The sequence below is a fragment of the Pinus tabuliformis genome, chromosome 9 (genome assembly GCF_031772625.1).
Source record: "Pinus tabuliformis cultivar Carrire ecotype Pingquan chromosome 9, CPIR1, whole genome shotgun sequence".
In the NCBI taxonomy this organism is placed as follows: Eukaryota; Viridiplantae; Streptophyta; class Pinopsida; order Pinales; family Pinaceae; genus Pinus; species Pinus tabuliformis.
The window spans coordinates 1,011,434,804-1,011,453,440 of NC_142307.1; positions in this window are offsets into that span (position 1 = coordinate 1,011,434,804).

Sequence of the window (18,637 nt, forward strand, 5' to 3'; positions counted from 1 at the left end):
GAGGAGGTCTCAATGGATTTTATCACTGGTTTACTCAAGTTTGAAGGAAAGAGTGTCATCATGGTGGTTGTTGATAGACTTACCAAGTATGCACACTTTTATGCATTATCTCATCCTTTTAAATCCAATATAGTTGCTAATGCATTTATGGAAACAATTCAAAAGCTACACAAAAACCCAAAGGTTATTGTAAGTGAGATAGATCATAACTCATCTTATCATCCTCAATCTGATAGGAAAACTGAGATAGTGAAAAAATGTTTAGAAGGATATATTCATTGCTTTGTATTTAATAAACAAACAAAATGGGTCAAGTGCTTACCTCAACTGAATGGTGGTATAACACTTCCTACTGCAGCAAAAATGACCCCATTTATGGCACTTTATGGATATCATCCACCATCTATCACATCATCTTTAAGAGAAAATTCTAAGTTTCAAGTAGTGGAAGATCACATCATGCATCAACAACAATTTCTCCAACTCTTAGAGGATAACCTCACTCTAGCACATAATCGAATGAAACAATAGGAAAATCAACATCATAGTGAAAGAAGTTTTGATGTAGGCGATTGGGTATTTTTATGGCTACAATCATATAAAAAAATGTCCCTGAAGCAAGCTAAGAAGGATAATAAATTATCACCCAAGTACTATGGTCCTTACAAGGTTTTACAAAAGATTGGTACTATGACATACAAATTGGAGCTTCTTGCATATTCCCGAGTACACCTAGTTTTCCATGTTTCATGCTTAAAGAAGGTTATCGGTGACAAGCTCCCAGTTCAAATAGTGTTGCCAGAACTTGACGAAGAAGGAAAAATCATATTTGAGCCTGAAGCACTCACGGAAACAAGAACCTGGTAGCTATGGAATCAATTAATTTTAGAGTATCTCATTAAGTTTAAGAACTTACCTGCTGAAAATTCCACATGGGAGGATGATAATTTTATACAAAAGCATCGAGAACTACTCAAGTGTTGAGGACAACAATTTTTTGAAGGAGAGGGGCATGTTAGGTCCCTATATTACTAGTGTATTCCCCTTATTGTTATTGTTAGTGTAGCCCCATGTTGTTATTATTGTGCCCATGTATCCCCCATGTTGTTATTGTTGTGTCCCATAGAATCCCACTATTGTTATTGTTGTGCCCTTATATTATTATTGTTGTGTAGGCTCTGATTATATTTTTACCCCTTAGATTCCTATAGATACCGAGTTATTATCATTTTTATCAACAATAATTATTAATTTATGTAATGTAAAGGAGGTTTCCCCCTCAAAGAGGCTAATTTTTAAGCCGTTGATTTATATTTTCTTCTATTTTATGAGTTTGTTGCATAACATCAGTCCTATCAACACCTTTTTCACTATATCACTATAGCTGATGGGAGTATTATAACTCCACCCATAAAGTGTCTCAAGTGGACTCATCCTCAGTGACTCTTGATACACATTTTTGTAAGAAACTCAACTAGTGGACAATAATCCTCCCACCTCCTCTGTAGTGCATAACATACATTATCAACATGTCCTCCAAAATCCTTTTGACCCTCTCTGTCTATCCATTTTTTGCAGGTGATAAGTTATACTAAAGGCCAACTTTGTACCCAAGCTTACAAATAACTCCTTCCAAAACTTGGAAGTGAACTTGGCATCTCTTTCGGATACAATCTTCTTAGGAATACCATGCAATCTCACTCTCCCTAATGAAGGACTGTGCTGCCTCACTAGCTGAATAAGTAGACTTAACCATTATGAAGTGAGCTACCTTAATCAATCTGTCAACTACAACCATGATGGAATCATTTTGTCTAGATGTCGTCAACAAACTTGTAGTGAACTCCATGGGAATGACCTCCCATTTCCACTCTGGAATTGGAATCAACTGCAGTAGAGCACTTTGATGCTTACACTCTGCTTTTACCTATTGAAAATCCAAACACCTGGTGACAAACTCAACTACCTCTTTCTTCATATTTGACCAATAATAGAACTTATTAACCACTATCAATGTCTTTTTATATCCCAGATGACTTGAATATGGTATAACATGAAATTCTTACAAAATAAGCTTCTTGAGTTCATTTTTGTTTGACACATATATCCTGTCCCTAAATTTGACCAAACCATTTGTTGTGAGATGATAATGCACATCCTAATCACCTGTACCTTGCAGTTGTCACCTGTGCTTAAGAATCCTGCACATGTCATCCTATTGTCCTGGCTTTAATATCCGATCTTGTAAATATGCGCCATATGAACTCATAACTGCTATGTGATTCCTACACTCTTTTGCTAAGAGCATATGAAACCCTGTTCTCCTTTCCCTTAATGTACTTGATCTCAAAGTCAAACTCACTGGGTGTGGCCAACCATCTAAATTTCCTGGCATCCATATTCTGTTGGTCAAAAAAATACATCATCCCATTGTGATCACTCATCATAATGAACCTCCTAACAAGAAGATAGTGCCTCCATGCCTTCAATGTGTGAATGATTTCTGCCAACTAAAGATCATGTGTCACGTAGTTCTACTCATATTCATTCAGTTTTCATGATTTTTAGCATACCACCCATCCCTTCAACATCATGACTCCACAAAGTCCTCTCTTGCAAGCATATGTACACACCACAAACTCTTTATCCAGATTTGGAATCTTGAGAATTGGAGCATTTGTCAATAACTGTTTCAACTTCTCAAAACTTCCTCCACATTCCTCTGTCTATTCAAATTTATTTCCTTTCCTATGCAATGATGTAATAGTATAGCAAATCCATGAGAATTTCTTAATGAACCTCTCGTAGTAACATACTAAACCCATGAATGATCTGACCACATCCACATTCATAGGAGTTTCCCATTCCATGACAACTCTTATATTTTTTGTATCCATTGCTATGCCTTCCTGTGAAACCACATGCCCTAAGTAATGTACCTTTGTCTTAAAGAACCTACATTTACTAAGCTTGGCATACAACTAATACTCTCTTAGCAATATCAATATTGTTGCTAATTGTTCAACATACTCTTCCTCATTCTTAGAATATATCAATATATCATCAATGAATACAATCACAAACATGTCCAGATAAGGACACAACACACTATTCATCAAACACATGAAAGTAGTTGGATCACTAGTCAAACCAAAAGTAACCACAACAAACTCTTAATTCCCATACTTGGTCTGGAAAGCAGTCTTGTAGATGTCCTCTTCTTTGATGTGTACCTTATGATATCTTCATCTCAAATAAATCTTTGAGAACAATGTTTCTCCCTTAAACTGATCAAACAAGTCATCAATCCTTTGCAACAGATACCCGTTCTTGATGGTTACCTTTTTCAGCTACCTGTAATCAATACACAACTTGAGAGTCCCATACTTATTCTCCACAAACAATAATGGTGCACCCCATGGTGATACACTTGGCTTTATGTATCCCTTTTCAAGCATTTCCTTCAACTGTAACATTAATTCCACTAAATTTAGTGTGCTCATCCTATACAGTTCCTTTGATTTTGGTGCTACCCCTAGTACCAACTCAATAGAAAAGTCCAATTCCCTGTGAGGCAGAAACTCTGTAATCTTAGCAGGAAATACATCCCAAAAATCCTGCAAGACCGGATGCTTATTGCATACTTCTGCATCCTCAACATCCTTACCTTTATCAATGGAAATATGCACTACAAATAATACACACCCTTTCCTGCAACTGTGATTTTCTTTCATATTTTTAACCATTCTAACTGATGTTTCCTTCTTCTTACCCTACAATATTATTTGTTCTCCATTTCCATGCAAGCACTTAATAGCCTTCTCATAACAATCCACCTTAGTCCTGTGAAGTTACAACCAATCCATACCCATAAGCATATTGTATGATCCCAATGGAAGTACATTCAGATGCGTTGATGTAAGCATACCATTGAACTCAAACGCACAAGCTCTTACCCAATGATGAACTCTTTGATTAGTACCTATAGCCAACTGCACTAACTAAGACTTTGCATGAATTTCTTTTCTCAAACCACACTTATCCGCTAGGTCAGGGTTGGCATAACTATAATTAGATCTAGGTTCAATCAAAATAGAAATAACTTGATCACAAAACTTATCATACATCTCGATAATAGATGCCTGGTGATCTGCCTGCCTGTTATCTAATGCTTCATAAATATGAGGAATGCTCTATCCAACATCCCCAACTGTCTACACCTCTTGATAAATATATATCTAATGTATACCACCCTGATACGATGGATAATCCTTCCTGAGATGTTATTTTCCACATATCCAACACTCCAACTATTTTCTACCATCACCTATATTCTGCTGTTCTCTAGGCTGCGACCCATGTCCCTTATCACTTGTATTAAACATTTTATAAGGAACACAATTCTCTTTCTCACCCACATCCTAAGGTCTTGTTCGCTTTGAAGGCCATTTACCTTTAGTATTGTCGTTCCCTTTCCAAACTTGCTTAGACTTGGTCTTATGCTTTGATTGCTCATAACAATGCATCAAATTCCTCATGAATTCATCCAGTAATCAAGGCTAATCATACAGAATATGATACTTAAATGTTAATGGTAATCCACTAAAAAATATCTTAACTTTGGCTTTCTCAATCCTTAAGATACGACACAGCTCAATAACTCCAATAACTTCGTCGTGTACTCCTCATTTGTCATTGATCCCATATTCAGCTCATAAAAATCCTTGGCTTTATTATTGCAGTACCTCTCTGACAATAACTGCTTCTTGAAAAGTCTCTTGAATTCATTCTGACTCAACTCCTCTCAAGGATAATTTTAGGGGCGAATCAAGGATAATTTTAGGGGCGAATGTTCGCCCTTTGGCGAAATTAAGGGGTTTTAAATTTTTAGTGGGCGAATATTTTGTATCATAGTACATTTTTACAAATCACCTCAAATAGCCCACCTTATTTTAAGGGAGAGGGTAAAAAAGGTAAATTTAGCCCTTGAAATTAGGACTTACAACCTTCCATTCGCCCATTTTCAAGAATAGGTTTTATTTAAGTGAATCCATTCGCCCATTTTCAAGAAAGGTTTTATTTAAGTGAATTCTATGGGCCAAATACCATATTTATAAAAGAGGTATGGTAAATTAATAAAAATATAAATAAATGAGAGGTATGGTAAATAAATAATTTTTTTTTTTATATTTACTCCATAAGTCACCTTATATACATGTAAGGGTGTAAACAAATAAAAATATAAGTAAAGCGGAGGTATGGTAAATAAATAAAACGTCTTTTTATACTTACTCAAAAGGTATGGTAAATAAATAAAAATATAAATAAACTAGACATATCGTAAATAAATAAAACCTCTTTTTATATTTAGTCCATAACCCTTGTTCTATTTATGAAGGCTCAAGAAAGAGGTTTTATTTAAGTGAATCCTATGGGCCAAATACCATATTTGTAAAAGAGGTATGGTAAATTAATAAAAATATAAATAAACGAGAGATATGGTAAACAAATAAAACATTTTTTTATATTTACTCCATAAGTCACCTTATATTTACGAACACTCAAAAATGGGTTATATTTAGGTGAAACCTATGGCCAAAATACTATGGGACAAATACCATGGACTAGATTGTTATTGATACCATGCAAAAAACCATTATTAACCCTAATATTAGAATTAATAAAAATAAAAATGGCACATGGTATTGACCCATGGTATTCACCAAAACGGCACATGGTATTGACCCATGGTATTGACCTGGAATGTAGCCTATTTAAATGGGGGAATTAAACCAGCATGTAGTCTATGTTAAGATTCACTAGGACTTTACAAAGTTTTATTATTTAGTGAAAGAATCGCCAAGATCTTACAAGATTTTATAATTGAGTAAAATATTTGCCATTCCTGGTGAGAGATTCGCCAAAAAATTATATATACATATTATATTATTGATAAATTTGCCTTCCATTTTTCCTATATACCATGGAGATTCGCCCATTTATTATATTTATAAATTTAGGGGGAGTTCTTAAAATTTTCCCTGACTCCTCTATCCTGATGTCTCTGAAATGCTTCACATCTTACCACTATATGTAAGCTTTCTCTTTGAGACTAAAAATAATTATCTTGGCCTTCATGTTCTCTATGTAATCATGTAACTCAAAGAATTTCTTCATCCCAAGTGACCATGCCTCTGTATCTTCCAGTTTCTTCAACTCTCCATCAAATGTAGGTAGCTTGGATTTATTGAACTCGTATGGAAAATATCCCTTGTCACTCCTCCTGTAAGGATGATGGCAATGATGACCATGATACCTATCTGAACCAAAACTAGAGTAGAACCCATATCCATTGCCTCTCCTATCAAATGTATCCAAGAACCTACCATCTCTAACCGTTTCATCCCTATTCGACATATGCCTACCATGAGACTTGCTACCATATGCTCCATTAGTATTTTCCTCTTGTCCATAATTGATCTATGGCTATCAATGTATTTACAAGTCTAAAAATCTTTGAAGGATGATTGCGTTGACCTATACTTGTTTCTCTTGTGCCGTAGCAAGTCTCTCTTGTGACTGAATAATCCTGTCATTATCTGCTTTGTAAATTCTTATCTTTGCCTTCAAACTTCCCAAAGTGTTTGCTATGTCCAGAGAGTACTCATCTCTTGGTTTATCATCTGATCTGTAAGGGGAGTCTAGTGAAATATAATTCACCATTTCTCTAGTTATCTTTGATCTTCTTCTTCTTGCATGTATACCATGTCAGCTAAACCAAAATATAAACATAATCAACATACCTTAGTGAATTTAAAGGGAGGATATCTCGTCTGAAAAACCAATCCATATTAGCACGTACATGTATAATCATAATCACATCAACATATCGATCTCATGCATGAAAATACCAACTGCATACCATGACCTCATGCATGACAACCATAACCATGAAAATTCATGCATAACAACCACATAGACAATTGACATGCATGCATGACAAACAAATTCTGTCCATGCAGTCCAAGTATTGAACCATGCTCTGATACCAATCTGTAACCACCCATCCCATATCTACCCAGTTTCACCGGTCTGCAACATGAGCTAAGGGATACTATTACATAAATCAACCTCCTAGATCACATTAAGGAAATAGATTCGACAAGATGAAACTTTTCTAACCTTCCTAAGGAGTTACAGGACCCCTAGGAGCTAAAACACCACTGCAGGTGCCAAAACCATGAACTAAATTTCTTTTTTAGTGATCTGGTCTCTCATTCACTTACATAACAAGGAAAGGAAATGAGTGTAACCCTCCAATTTCATGGATAACCTTGCCTCCCAATGATTGCACTCCAGATTTCCTAGTTTTGAGTATGCAACCCTGAAATTTGAGCCACTTTTTTAGGGCTAGTATCCAGACCTTTGCCCATAACTTGATAGAACTTTCTAGAATGATGAATGACACAAGGAAAAATCCGTTAATGCAAAACTTAGTCAAGAACTTGAACTAGCCAAGTCTAACCATGACAGACATTTTTTCAAAGACATTTTGAACATGTAATCTACAGGTCATAAATGCACATCTAAACAGAGGGGTCTCATATTGATATGAAAATCATCAAGAAGGTCTAATTCCCTCTCACAATAGCTGAAATAACATCTATTAGGTCATGCATTCAATAACCAATCATTTATCAATCAAAACACGATAAGATCCCTAATTAGAATCTGTCATAAAACCATGTTTATAACCAACATATAACCAGAATAATAACAATGATATAACATCCATAAAATCCACATCATAACAAGTACGTTTACTCATAAAATACAAGAGGAAAAGAACTCTTATTAACATATGCAAAATCCAACCAAGTCAGGGACTTCCACGTACCACCTGACCATAGATTAAGCTCAATCAAATATTTCTTTCATCCAATCACCCCCATGTCATATTCCAAGCATGAATGTGCGACTTACAACAAACAACCAAGGTTTCCTTAGGATTTACCACAATCATACCAAAACCAGTCAAGGGATTCCTAGGATCAAAACAAGCACCTACACGACCAGGCTTTATCACAATATTGCCATTACCAGTCAAGGGATTCCTACTCCAAATAGAAAACATAAACTACCAGGATTTACCACAATCCCATCAAAACCGGTCAAGGGATCACTAGGCCCTAAAAAATCTTAGATGCCTCTGAATTTATTCACCAATACCTTAAGGAATTTTCCTGCCTCCACCCTCAAGATTTACCACAATCCCTCCAAAACTAGTTAAGGGATTCCCAGGCCCTTGGGAATTTTCTTGAGATCACCTCCCCTAGTTCCAAAACCATTTGACAATCCAAAGCTCAACCAACTGAAAGAACCTCATCACACCATGGCTATCTAGAAATGGAAAGGCAAGGCTGAAATGACTATGACACTTGAAAAAATCCATGCCAATGACAACAAGAAAACCAAATACACACATGCATGTACCATGCATTCTAAAACTAGCAAGGAAATCATACATGCAACTCAATACCTAGAAGTAATCCCTTTGTAGCTGCTTGATCCAACTCTTCCTTGCTTGATACTTTCTTTCCTTTGCTTTCCTATCCTTCCTTTGCTTTCCTTTATCCAATGATAAAGTGCTCCAAGAATGCTATAAGCGTGCAAGAGTATGAGAGAGAGAATAGAGAGAGAGAGAGATCCAAGCTAAAACTGATAAAAGGTTAAAATATCAAAAGCTGTGAATTGATCCTTAGATGCCTTTTTATTATTGAGGGCTTTGTTTTCTTCAATTTCCTCTATTTTTCCCTCAATTTTCCTCACATGCAATCTTGTGACCTTTCATCTCCCTTTTCTCCTATTTTCCATTATTTTCATGAACAAAATACCAATTAATGCCTTTTTCCTTTTTCAAATCCTTTGCTAATTTACGTAGCCATAATAAACCAAATGAAAACCCACTAGGATGTTTTTCCCACCATTAATCTTGGAATACATGTCCTATGACCTCAGTCTTATTTTTCCTTTATTAAATTTATTACATAAACTTTTAACTCGAGGCTGTTACAAAAACCTTCTTTATAACCCTTGCCATAGTGCCAACTAGAATGTGATATCCAGCCTCCATCTTGTACCTTAGCTCTGATACCATGTTGGAAAATCAAGAGACTTGTAGATTTATAAATGATTTCCCTTAAGTTGATTAAATACATGTCATATTAGTTGGCCTTTTATTATTTATTATTTCTTATTCATCAAGAAATTACCAAAACAATGAAGATGACAACGAGATAAATACCAAGAGAGAAGGTCCAAGCCAGGGAAAAACCCCTCTAAGGGGAAAACCCAAAAAGAATATTACTCTTCTTATATAATATGTTCACAAGGGGAAGGCATCACTTCCCACTAAAAGTGATTTTTCTCAACTTTGAGACAAAGGCTTGACTGGCACAGGGCACAAAGAAAATCATCAAGAAGGGGGCTCTATTGACTATAAATGCATTGTGCATTTGGAGGGAGAGAGAGGACTCATCTAGGCATAGAGAAAAATTCTATCTAACAAGGATGGTATCTAATAGGCATTATAAGTGTGTAGTGCACTCTTCTTAGCCTAGAGTGTAGGCTTGCAAAGTAAAAAAAAATGGCTAAGTACATAATGGTGAAACATGTGAAAACACATGAGTTAGGGGTATAGTCAAGCATGACACATCTCAAATCATAAAAAAAATAGAGACAGGACCCGCGACTAATAAATATACATGAAAATTCCAATTCAAAAACATTCTCTAAGTGTGATAGATAAAGTATGTGTAGTTTCAACCAATAAGTGTCATTTTATGACTAGGAAGTGTATTATAACTCTAAAGTGTGTTATTGCTTATTTTGACGATCTGATGACACTTAGGAAGGGACACAGACACTTAAAACATAAGTAAAAACATAAAACAACACTTGATGACCAAAAGTGACACTTCTCATGACATAAGGTAGGCTCCAAAATTAGAATGTAGCAAAATTTTGGAGGGTGTTGTAGCAACGACAACACTTGGCAACACACTGGGTGAAGTTCAGTTTCTCTACCCGAGGGTAGTTTTCAGTAAAGAGTTAGCCCTTTAGGATGTATTGACTCATCAATTGGATTACTTAGGATTTCCCAGTTAACTCGGTTATAGATGTAGCACCCACCTTTCCTTTGTTTAACATACCAATAAAACTTTCCATTTCACAATTATTTCAATATAGGAGAAGGGTAATATGTAATTGTGGGTTAAAGATAATAAGATTCTTTGTTTTCATCTTTGGTGTTGCTCTGCTACTAGTAGGCCTATTTAGTACCTCGACGGAGTCACTAGAGGAACATATGCATCGCTTCAATTTCAGCAAGCATGTTCAGTACCTTGGAGAAGTTATTGTCTTCACCTCTTTGCGTAGGAAACATTTCTCTTCTTTTTCCCTTTATTTATTTTATTTATAGAAATTTTCTTAGGCACTTATTATTTCATAGGGGCGGAAGAGGGATCCTGACTTATTGAGAGCAGAAGAGGTTGTTCATTTAGAAAGGTTATATATACCTCTAATATTGGTTTCTCGCTATTGATTTTCCCCTTTCCCTTCTCTACTTGATTGGATTAACATGTAGAAGACCGAGTAGATTCAGTACCAATGAAAGGAATTAGGATGTTAGAATAGATATGAGCATCATGGCTCCACTCAAAAGTTTCCTCTTGAATGTATCGTATTTTTCATCTAGACATTACTTGAATTAAGGCGTTTCCCAAGCAAAGAAGGAGAACTAACAGATAACCAAGTGTTGCAGTTGTCACAACCCCTATTCATTTCACAACATAGTATTTTCAGTCCATACATACACTCACACAATATCTTATTTATGAAAATTTAGAAATACAATGGGAAAATAAACAAGACTCAACAAGAACAAAAAAATAAAGCAGGAAAGAAAATTGTACACAAGAAGGATCACAATGCATGGATGCTACTGAAAGTAGTGCTTAATATCTTGTCCATTGATGAGAAGAGGACCAGTCCTCCCATATAAGTATTTTAACTTGTAAGATTGGTGGCCAAGAATTTTTATGATGGTATACGGTCCAATCCATGGAGCTTCATATTTGGCGTGCTTTCCTTTCTCTTTGTGGGCTTTATCTCACTTTAATACTGAGTCACCTACACTGAAATTTGTATTCCTTGCGGACTTCATATCAAACCAACATTGTATTTGGTTTTTGTGTATGTAAAGCTTTTCTTTCACTTTGAGCCTTTCTTCCTCAAGCTTGAGAAGGGTATTTATCTGACTCTTAACAAGGAGACATGGTTTTCCTTCACATTCCTCATAAAGTTTCAAGGTGGTAAGTTATATGTTTGGTTGAAGGATAACCTCTTTTTCATATAAAAGGAAATAGGAAGATGTCTTCAGAGAGAGTTTGGAAGTGATACGGTCAACCCATAGTGAATTCACCAAATCATTATGCTAGATGTTTTGTTCACAAAAGATAGTTTTCTTGATAATGCGGATCAGATTTTTATTTGTGGACTGAGCCAAACCATTTTCCTGTGGGTAGTAATTTGATTCATGATTTAGAACAATACCATTTTATAATGTAAAATCATAAGGCTTTAACGAAAAAAATAGGTTGCAATATCAAAGACAAGTGATGTACGAATGCCAAGCCTGGTTATGATATTTGTTTTAAGAAATTGGATGACTTTTTGATTGTTAACTTGTCTTAGCAGAGCTACTTTAGTCCACTGAATGAAATAATTTATTGCAATTAGAATGTATCAATGATGCTTTGATGAATGAGGAAATATTTCACTGATAACATCCAATCCCCACTGTTTAAATAGTTCTTCGACTGCTATGGGTAACAATGGGGCAACTGACCTCTGATCACGACCAATAGATCTTTGACACACTAGGCATTTTCGGGCATAAGCATGAGCATCCTTAAATAATGTAGGCCAATAATAACTGACCCTCATTACGTTCTGAGTAGTGGTATCTCCCATGAAGTTTCCACCTGCTTTTCCATCGTGAAGATCTTTTCACACCATTTTTTAATTTGGAGGCTCTAAGCACCTAAGAAAGACACCATTATGGTGCTTCTGAAAAAGAACACCATGCACAAGCTGGTAAGATATTGATTTAAGACATATTTCACTCTTCTATTTAGATGATAGATGTGAAGGCAAGGTGTCATGCTCTGATTATTTCCGTATATCTAAATACCAAGACATGATCGTTCTTGTAGGAGGAACTTGCTCAATAGTATACATCTCTATTCATGTTCCCACCCAGGAGGATCTACTTCTACTGAACCCATCACTTCGGTTGCAAGAAGACAAAGACCATGGCCTTTGACAGTATGAACTAGATTTAATTCAAGATCATATTCTTATAAGAACATCATCTAGTTCGCTCTCCTCTCACCTAGCTCTTGTTCTACACATAGTGTTTTAACACATGGATGAGGTGCATAGATAATCATGTGATCTTTCAGGAGATAAGGCCTAAAGTGTTTAACCGCCTTGTAAAATTTTTATTCTTACTTAGAAACGGTGGGATAATTCAGTTATGATCCCCGTAATCCAGCACTCATGAATGATATAGGCCACTCATTTCCTTGATTGTCTTTCTATGTTAATACTACTGCAATAGATGAGTCAGAAGTGAAAGTCTATAATAGGAAATATTTTCCAAAATCAAAACTATATAAGGTTGGAACATCAACTACAGGTTGCTTGATCTGATAAAAAGCATATTTCTCCTTCTTATGCCATTTGTGTGTAGCATCTTTCCTTATAATATCTTATAACTGTTTGACAATATATGCATGGTACATTAGGGGAATTGTGAGGTCTGAAATGGGCCTCATAAGAAAAATTTACAAGCAAAATAAACTTTATAACTAATAGGATTCAAGATGATGATGTCAACCATGGGGGATGATTTACCATTTTTGGAGTAAATAAGTTAAACGATTAAAAAATAATAAAATAATAAAACTACTTTTTCAACATATATTTTAAAATTATCTCCCTAAGGTTTTACTCATATTTCGAGTGGGAGTAATTGTTGGATGAAAAATTTAATTCTTCATCTAAGGAGTACCCATGTTGCATACTTTCGATGGACCTTGCTACATGAAAAATGAGAAATAGATGAAAAAATGTGATTGCAATCACATTTTTCATGTATTTCTCATTTTTCCTATAGTAGGGTCCATCGAAAGTATGCAACATGGGTACTCGTTTGATGAGGAATCAAATTTTGCATCCAACAAGTGTTTCCGCTCGAAATTTGAGTAAACCCATATGGAGATAAGTTGAAATACGAGTTGAAAAAATAGTTTTTCCTTTTTTACCTTTAAAATTTAATGATGTAATCTAATCTTATTTTATTATTTATCTTATTATTTTATAATTTTATTAGGAGGCCCATTTTAGACCTCAAAATTCCCCTAATGAGAGATGAACTTGTGTAGGAAATTGGTCTTTCCTAGGAAAGATATCATTTATTTCTTGTTCATGGGAAAATGGATTTGCACAATAGCTCTCAACCTTTCTAGATCAACCTCAATTCCACTCGTAGAAATGATATTTCCTAATATATTACCTTTAGACACATTAAAGATGCTCTTTTTCAGATTCAATGATATTCCATATTTTCAACACCCAAAAATCTACTTTAGATGACAAATATGATCTAATATTTTCTTATAAAATATTGTTATGTCATCCAAGTAGATGACTACATTCTGTCCAATCAATTCATGGAAAGTGATGTCTATGGCCCATTGAAATGTAGCACCAACGTTGATAATTCCAAATGACATGCGCTTAAAAGCAAAAGTTTCCCACTTTGTCCTAAAACTAGTCTTTAATATGTCTGATTCTACTACTAACACCTTATTATATCCATAAAACCCATCCAATAGCGAGAAAATCTCTGACCCATATACTCTCTAGAGTATCTGCTCCATTGATGGCACGGGGTAATTGTCTTTGTGTGAAGCCTGGTTTAGGTTGCAAAAATCAACACATAGGTGTATCTCATCAGACATTTTCCTAACAAAAACTAGGTTGAAAACTGATGTAGAAAGTCAAACTTTAAAAATTATCTGAGCATATGGAAACATCCTTAATTCCTTATGAATCAGAGGTTCAAGCATTAGATGAACTTTCCTTGACTTTTTTTGAAACAACTTCACCCCTTCCTTAATAGGAGTGACATGCTGGATGAATTGTGTATCATATGTATTCAAATCATCATATGTCCATGCAAATACATATTGATACTATTTGAAAAGGTGAATAAAATCATGTCATTCTTGAGAAAAACAACATGTACTGAGGTTCACATACTATGGATCTTCTTTGGTTCCCAGATTGACTTGTTCATGTGATAATGTTGAGCTATAAGTCTTTATGTTAACTGGTCCTCTGAAATGGTTTTTCAGGTCATAGAGTTTCTCAAGAGATACCACTCGTATAAAAACCCTGGGTTAAAGTTTCATGTAATAAATAATATTAAAGGAAAAATAAGACCAAGGTCATTAGACATGTATTCCAAGATGAATATTGGGAAAACATTATAGTGGGCATCACTTTTGGTTAATTAATGGATATGGAAATTGGCAAAGCCAAAGAGGCAATAATTGGTATTTATATATGGAAATAAAGGAAAGTAGGAGAAAAGGAAGGTGAAGGGACATAAATTAACATGTAAGGGAAACTAGAGGAAAAATGAAGGAAAATGAAGAAAAAGGAGATATTAACGATAAAAATGAATCAGAGAAATAATTCACAACTTTTCTCAGATCAGTCTTGATTATCCTCTTACACTCTCATACACTCTTGTACACTTAGTGTATTCTTGGGGCACTTTAGCATTCACTTGGATTTGGAGAAAGGAAAGCAAGCAAGCAAAGGAAGGAAAAGGACAAGTAAAGGAAAATGAAGGAAATCAAGGAGAATGTTTGATCAACAACTTCACTATGAAGATCTTGTAGTTAAAAATTTGCATGTGTGATATTCTTGTTAGGATGTGAATTCATGGTACATGTATTCGTTTATTTGGTTATTTTGTCGTCATTGGCATGGGTTTTTCCTAGTTTGACAGTTGTTTCAGCTTTGCCTTGCCATTTTCTGGATAACCATGGTGTGATGGGGTTCATTCTTGGTTGAGCTTTGGATTTTCACAAGGTTTTGTAACTGGCTAAGGTGGTCTTCGGAAAAATCCCAAGGGTGGGAGCTGGAGATAGTTTTCATCAAGAAGCCTTCGGCAGGTGGGTGTAGACAGGAAAATTCCTCAAGGTATGGTGAAGGAATTCTGAGGCATCCAACTTGGTTTGGTTTTGTGATCTTAGGACTGGTTTAGGTGAGATCATAGTAGCTTGAGGGTGGAGGTGGTTTAACCTCTAGAGTCCCTGTTTGGTCATGTCTTGGTGTATACCATGAGATCCCACATTCATGATTGGAATATAGCATGGGAGTGATTGGCTGAAAGAAAGAATTGGTTTAGCCCAATCTATGATCGAGTGGTACGAGGAAGTATCTGGCTTGGTTTTATTTTGCATCTGTAAATATGAGTTATTTTCCTATTGTGATCTATGAGCACTTGTAATTGTTATTATGTGGATTTTATGGTTGATTTTTCATGGTTTCTATTATGGTTATATGTTGGTTATATACCTAGTTATATGATGGGATTCAGTTATGGATCTCGTTATGATTTCATAGTTTATTGATTGGTTGATGAATGCATGTGTAACACCCTCCTCCCACATCTACCCAAGTAATCAGCTAACCAGGGTAAATATGCGACGAGAGACTACTATGATATGATTCAACCTCTTAGGTTACCTTAAGGAAGTGGAAACAACAAAACAAAACCAAATTGACCATCCAAACATCCTAAATAACCTCCAGGAGCTACCCCACCTTTCCAGGTGACCAACCCATAGGGTGAATCAATAGTTCAAGGACCTAGAGCCCCATTTTCTCCCTTGCCAAGCCCTCCAAGTGACTGAGGGTCCCAGTCGCTCCCATGAGTTTTCCTAAGTGCGACTGTAGCCTTTTTGTGCAAGTGCTATTCCAGTGACTTTGAGATTTAAGGCTAAATTGCAAGGATAGGACCCATTCACTGCCCAGACTTCATGGAAATAACCGAAATGAAAAGAAACATAGAGACAATGATGCCAATGCAAATTCTTAAACATAGACTTTACTGGAACCTTACTATCCATGACAAACATTTCATCGAACATGTCAAAAATATGCATTCTACAAGTCATAATGACATATCTGAGCATAGGGGTCTTATACTTATTTGAGAATCACTAATAAGAATTGATGTCTTATCACATTAGTTACATTATAATCTATTAGGTCATATATTCATTGCTCAATCATTTACAAATAAAAACATGATGAGAACCATACATTTCTACTGTCATAAAACATATTCATAACCAACATATAAATAACAAAAATAATGAGGATATAACAACCATAAATGCCACATATAATCCAATACTTTTACTTAGAAAATACCAAGGAAAGGAACTCTAATTAATGACTGCAAAATCTAACCTGGTATGGAACTACCACGTTCCACCTGACCATAGATTGGCTGAGCCAAATATCTCTTCATCTAATCAACCTTGTGTCATATTCCAATAATGAATGTTCGACTCAAACCAAAAGAACCAACCAGGGCTTCTCGAGGCAAAACCACCTCAGCCTCATCAATAGAATCATGATTTACAACAATCCTCACAAGATCACTAGGCCATAAACAAGCATGGATTCACATGATTTCTCCACATAAACCATGAGGAATTTGTCAGACTCCTATTCTCTAGGCTTTATCACAATCCATAGTCTGATCCAGGGATCACTAGGCCATAATCGAGACACCACCCTCTAGAATTTATCGTATATCCTACCATTCACCGGCAAGGATTACTAGGCCTGATAAAGGGAAACCACCTCTAGGATTTACTGTATATCCCTCCATTCACTGGTTGAGGATTCCTAGGCTCACCGAAGCACACAATACTTGGATTTACTCCAACCCACATTCTTGTTCAGGGGTCACTACGCTAGTGGCTTTACTGTAATCCATCACTAGGCCAAGCATTCTTTCATTCAAAGATCCACCTCACTCAGCTTCGAATCCATCCGGTAATCTAGCTCAACCAAAACATGAGAACCCCATCACACCATAGCTATTTGGAAATGGAAAGGTAAGGTTGAAGAACACTGTCACACTTGGAAAAACCCATGCCAATGACAATACGAGAACCAAGAACAAACATGCATAACCATGCATGCCAAAACTAGCAGGGAAATCATACATGCAACTCGATAGCTCAAAATAATCCCATGGTAGCTGCTTGATCCTGCTCTTCCTTGCTTGATGTTTTCTTCCTCTTGCCTTATTTGTGTTTCTTGATCCAATGTTGAAGTGCTCCAAGAAAACTGTAAGTATCCAAGAGTGAGGGAGAGAGCGAATATAGAGAGAACTCCAAAACTAAATTGACCAAAATCTCATGAATTGATCATCATAAGCCTTTTTATCAATGAGGCCTCTATTTTCTTCAATTTAATCTATTTTCCTTCATTTTCCTCCTCACATTCATCCCTTGACTTTTCACCTTCCTTTCGTCCTAATTTCCTTTATTTTCATAAATTAAATGCCAATTAATGCCACTTGTAGATTTTTACTTGTACATCCAATAAATTATGTGATATGCTAAAACATAAGACAAGAATCTACTCTACTCATCAGTGGAAACAAAAATTGATTGATGAAAACACTAAGAAGAAAAGGAAGAATTTCAATTGCACAGAACAAAATATTTTTTATGGGGAAAACAACTGCTCAAAACCACGACTCTCTATATTGCATTAACCAAAAGCTAAGAATAAAATATAATGGTTGTTCAACCTGAACAATTCCTACACAAGTACAATCTATCTCTCTGCTTCACAAACCATCTCATGCCAACACTTAGCCAATTTTGCTGCCTACCAAGCCCCTACTTCCTTGCATAATTCCTAAGAGAATTAACCCATATTTAATTGGGAATTTCTCTCTCCATAATTGCGCAATCCAACCACAGGCCCTCAACTGATTTCATGCACCATCTGTACAACTCGAAAAATTATACAACTGATAGTACACTATCCCTGAACTCTAATCTCAACTAGGTCTTCCTCAGAATTAACATGCATGAGTTATCTATGAGTGGATCTTCAGTTAACTGGTGGAGCAGTGAAGCTGCACTAATGCTTGTCCCTACTACTAGACTTCCTACTAGTTCCTCCAATTGTTTTAACTAATTTAACTGACTTTAACTCAAGTAGACTGAGTGAATTAATTACAACTCAAAAGAACTCAACCTAGCCCCTAAAATTTAGGGAGAACTCTTCATGACTCTAGATGGAATTCCAACTATAAATTATTGAGCCAACTAAGTCAAATTAACTTAGTTAACTACTACAAGTTGCTATGAGAATATAATTATAATTTAATTCCTAATTTAATCTAAGGACAAATTAAATTAGGATTTCTTGTTTCTATTTTTAACACTCCCTCTCAACAAGA